Genomic DNA, 6,031 nt, shown 5'->3' on the forward strand with positions numbered 1-6,031 from the left:
CCCAAACATCCACGCAGCTATTTTTGTTGGGTCAGTTGATACCCCTTGAGTAGAGATTACATGTCCCAAATACTCCATTTTTGCAGTAGCAAAAACACAGTTGGACTTCTTTGCAAACAATGTATGCTGCCTCATAACATCTAATACCATTTCAAGTGCTCAATGTGTTCTTCCATACTAGAACTATATACTAGTATATCATCAAAGAATACCAGTGTGAATCTTCACAAAAAGACTTAAAAATTTCATTCATCAAGGCTCGAAATGTGGATGGAGCATTAGTTAATCCAAATGGTGTTACAAGGAATTCATAATGGCCTTCATGAGTTCTAAAAGCAGTTTTTAGAATGTCATCTTCAAACATTCTGATTTGATGATAACCTGACCTTAAATCCAATTTGGAATACACCTTTAATCCACTTAATTTTCAATGATAGGTATAGGAAACCTACCCTTCACTGTTTTAGCATTTAACTCCCTATAGTCTATATACATCCTCCATGATCCATCCTTCTTTTTAACCATTACTATGGGTGAGGCAAAAGGACTTTGACTTGCTCTAATTATTCCATTTTCTAGTAATTCTACCACCATGGTTTCTATAACATCCTTTTGTAAAGGTGGATGCCTATAGGGTCATATGTTAATTGGTTGTGTCCCTTCTAACAAAGGTATTCTGTGGTCACAATGCCTTTTAGGTGGCAGGGTTGTAGGTTCAGCAAATATATCAATATAATCATCTAAGAGTTGAGTTATACCTACTGCTTCTACTGGAACTTCTTCAACTGACATATGCCACAGAGTTGCAGGGTAAACACATACTGTCATAGAATTGAGTTGTGCCTCTTGGGTATCAACTGCTTTGTTCATTTTCTTACCATATATCCAATGCACACCTAATCTCTTACCCCTTAATTCAACTCTATTTCCCTTATAATTGAATGTCATTTTGAGTTGCTCAAAATTCCGCACAATATCACCCAACAACTTAAGCCATTGGATGCACAATACCATTTCACAACCTCCAATTGCTAAAATGAGCATGTTACTAGTGAAGGTTTCACCACTGATTTTCCACTTAAGATCTTCACAAATTCCAGCATTGAACATCTTATTACCTCCTGATGTCACTACAAAGACCATCACTGGTACTATTTCATTGTCTTTAATGAAACTGATGTCACTACAAAGATACGGCCGAAACGGACGTTTTAATTCGTGCAGTGTCGTTAGGCCGCAGTGTAGTGACCTGAAGTTTTCCATGTTTATATATATTAAATGAAATTGTTATTTACATGAATAAGTGTTTCCAACATGTTAAGCAATCAAACTTGTTAAGACTTGATTAATTTAAATAGGTTTCATATAGACAATTGACCAACCAAGTTGACCGGTGATTCACGAACGTTAAAACTTGTAAAAACAATATGATGACATATATATGAATATATATATAGTTAACATGATATTATGATAAGTAAGTATCTCATTAGGTATTTTAACAATGAGTTATATACATAAAATTGAGTTTATTGAATTAAGAAACTCGAAACGATATATATAACGATTATCGTTATAACAACATCTTACTAAATACATATGAATCATATTAAGATATTGATACACTATTTTTCATCATGATAAATGATAAGTAAACATGTCATTAAGTGTATTAACAATGAACTACATTTGTAAAAACAAGACTACTAACTTAATGATTTCGAAACGAGACATATATGTAACGATTATCGTTGTAACAACATTTAACTGTATATATATCATACTAAGATATATTAATATATCATAATATCATGATAATGTAATAATTTAACATCTCTTTAGATATAATAAACAATGGGTTAATAACATTTAACAAGATCGTTAACCTAAAGGTTTCAAAACAACATTTACATGTAACGACTAACGATGACTTAACGACTCAGTTAAAATATATATACAAGTAGTGTTTTAATATGTATTCATACACTTTTAAAAGACTTCAAGACACTTATCAAAATACTTCTACTTAACAAAAATGCTTACAATTACATCCTCGTTAAGTTTCATCAACAATTCTACTCGTATGCACCCGTATTCGTACTCGTACAATACACAGCTTTTAGATGTATGTACTATTGGTATATACACTCCAATGATCAGCTCTTAGCAGCCCATGTGAGTCACCTAACATATGTGGGAACCATTATTTGGCAACTAGCATGAAATATCTCATAAAATTACAAAAATATTAGTAATCATTCATGACTTATTTACATGTAAACAAAATTACACATCCTTTATATCTAATCCATATACCAACGATCAAAAACACCTACAAACACTTTAATTCTACAATTTTCTTCATCTAATTGATCTCTCTCAAGTTCTATCTTCAAGTTCTAAGTGTTCTTCATAAATTCTATAAGTTCTAGTTTCATAAAATCAAGAATACTTCCAAGTTTGCTAGCTTACTTCCAATCTTGTAAAGTGATCATCCAACCTCAAGGTAATACTCATATTCAAACTTTGATTCAATTTCTATAACTATAACAATCTTATTTCGAGTGGAAATCTTACTTGAACTTGTTTTCGTGTCATGATTCTGCTTCAAGAACTTTCAAGCCATCCAAGGATCCTTTGAAGCTAGATCTATTTTTCTCATTTCCAGTAGTTTTATCCACAAAACCTGAGGTATTAATGATGTTCATAACATCATTCGATTCATATATATAAAACTACCTTATTCGAAGGTTTAAACTTGAAATCACTAGAACATAGTTTAGTTAATTCTAAACTTGCTCACAAATAAAAGTTAATCCTTCTAACTTGACTTTTAAAATCAACTAAAAACATGTTGTATATCTATATGATATGCTAACTTAATGATTTAAAACCTGGAAACACAAAAAACATCGTAAAACCGGACATACACCGTCGTACTAACACCGCAGGCTGTTTTGGGTTTGAAAATTAAAAACTATGATAAACTTTGATTTAAAAGTTGTTCTTCTGGGAAAATGATTTTTCTTATGAACATGAAACTATATCCAAAAATCATGGTTAAACTCAAAGTGGAAGTATGTTTTTCAAAATGGTCATCAAGACGTCGGTCTTTCGACTGAAATGACTACCTCTTACAAAAACGACTTGTAACTTATATTTCCGACTATAAACCTATACTTTTTCTGTTTAGATTCATAAAATAGAGTTCAATATGAAACCATAGCAATTTGATTCACTCAAAACGGATTTAAAACGAAGAAGTTATGGGTAAAAAAAGATAGGATATTTTTTTATTGTTGTAGCTACGGGAAATATTGTAACAATTCTATACAAATCATATCCTAGCTAACTTATATTGTATTATACATATATTCTAATATATTATGTAATCTTGGGATACCATAGACACGTATGCAAATGTTTTGACATATCATATCGACTCATGTATATATATTATTTGGAACAACCATAAACACTCTATATGCAGTAATCTTTGAGTTAGCTATACAGGGTTGAGGTTGATTTCAAAAATATATATACTTTAAGTTGTGATCTAGCCTGAGACGTGTATACACTGGGTCGTGGATTGATTCAAGATAATATATATCAATTTATTTCTGTACATCTAACTATGGACAACTAGTTGTAGGTTACTAACGAGGACTGCTGACTTAATAAACTTAAAACATCAAAAGGTATTAAAAATATTGTAAATATATTTTGAACATACTTTGATAAATATATATGTGTATATATTTGTTATAGGTTCGTGAATCGACCAGTGACCAAGTCTTACTCCCGACGAAGTAAAAATCTGTGAAAGTGAGTTATAGTCCCACTTTTAAAATCTAATATTTTGGGATGAGAATACATGCAGTTTTATAAATGTTTTACGAAATAGACACAAGTAAATGAAACTACATTATATGGGTGAATGATTGAAGCCGAATATGCCCCTTTTGCTTGGTAGCCTAAGAATTAGTAAACCGATCTACTAATTGACGCGAATCCTAAAGATAGATCTATTGGGCCTAACGAACCCCATCCAAAGTACCAGATGCTTTAGTACTTCGAATTAGTTTTTATCATGTCCGAAGGATTTCCCGGAATGATAGGGGATATTCTTATATGCATCTTGTTAATGTCGGTTATCAGGTGTTCACCATATAAATGATTTTTATCTCTATGTATGGGATGTATATTGAAATATGAAATCTTGTGGTCTATTATTATGATTTGATAATATATAGGTTAAACCTATAACTCACCAACATTTTTGTTGACGTTTTAAGCATGTTTATTCTCAGGTGATTATTAAGAGCTTCCGCTGTTGCATACTAAAATAAGGAAAAGATTTAAAGTCCATGCTTGTATGATATTATGTAAAAACTGCATTCAAGAAACTTATTTTTGATGTAATATATTCTTATTGTAAACCATTATGTAATGGTCGTATGTAAACGGTATATTTTAGATTATCATTATTTGATAATCTACGTAATGCTTTTTAAACCTTTATAGATAAAATAAAGGTTATGGTTGTTTTAAAAATGAATGCAGTCTTTGAAAAATGTCTCATATAGAGGTTAAGACCTCGCAATGAAATCAATTAATATGGAACGTTTATAACCAATATGAACAGGACATTTCACGTAGGACGTCCTGTTCAGTTGATCAAGGTAGCATACAGTGGTTTTGTTTATTTATATTGTGCGGGGCGTAAATTTACTTTTACTTTCTCAGGTGTAGAAGGTGTAAGTTAACCTAGTGTCGTGTTTTTTGTGGATTAACGAACTAAAGATCAAGTGGATAATTGTCTTTTAGTTAAATTACCTAGATAAAGGATAGTAGTTGGTTTAAGCTAAAAGTTCTAAGTACGGAAAAGTAAATAAGTGAAAGGATATCTGGAGTATGCAGATCAGGAAAATGTTAACCAAGATATCAGTATTGGGTTAGGGAAAGGTAATTATGCTTATGTTAAGACTATGCTTGGAATGATGTAGATCTGTTTGGATGAGCCAATTACACAGACCTACTTGTCTCTGAACTCTCGGAGTTCTCTTTGAGCAGTGAGAAGTATGTCACTTGGTTGTATAATTGAAAGGTAGCTATACCTTGGAGGTTATCCTAGGTAAAGTACTAGGTTTATTAGCGAGTTGAGCTCTAGTCCTAACCCTTATTATCAGTTTGGTTAACTGAATAACAATGTGCCGTGTTGATTGAACACTGATCACAAACGGAAGGAGTCCGTCGGTTTAAGTTGGCAAAATGTTAAGTGAAAAGTAACAACCATTCCATCATACTAACGATATCATATCAATTCAAACATTATACAGCATTATAGTTGATATACTGATAGTGAAGCAGATAAAAACCTAATAAATACCTAAACAGTTGATATGACTAAGTCCTAAGGCAACAATCAAACAAGAACATGCAATAGTCTTGGGTCACACAGTGAAGGTACTAACTAGATCTTAACAGCTCCTAAGAAGTCTCCTCAGAATAGTCAATAGGCATACTAGGTCATTCGTGTCTCAATTCTTAAGTTTCGTTTCCTAAAAGCGCATTAATTGCCTCTCGGGAACTCCGGCCATACCGAGTTCATAGAATCTTCATATACAGTATAACCAGGGGTCTTAATCCTATGAAGTAGCTAATTTCATATAGGTGGACAAGTCCTGATCACAACCTAGGTTGGTCAATCCTTAAGATGCTATCATACAAATCTATCAGACTTCCTAGTCCAGTATCACAACAGTAATCGTACTAAATTAACATAATTACGCTAATCAAAACTTCTGTCATGGCAACATACAGATTAATTAAGCTATCATGGTAATATCGGAACACATTATTAAACATAAAAAGTAAGAACACATGTTTAATACAAAAGACAAGCGTTTCGGATAAAAACCTGAAAAGGTCGAAGAAATCTACCAGAGATCGCAGGGATTCGTCGAGATATCCTCCGGAAAATAAAAGCTAAACTAACTACTACAAAAAACTAACTAAAAGCTTGAAAATA

Source organism: Rutidosis leptorrhynchoides, chromosome 2 (genome assembly GCF_046630445.1).
Source record: "Rutidosis leptorrhynchoides isolate AG116_Rl617_1_P2 chromosome 2, CSIRO_AGI_Rlap_v1, whole genome shotgun sequence".
Classification (NCBI taxonomy): domain Eukaryota; kingdom Viridiplantae; phylum Streptophyta; class Magnoliopsida; order Asterales; family Asteraceae; genus Rutidosis; species Rutidosis leptorrhynchoides.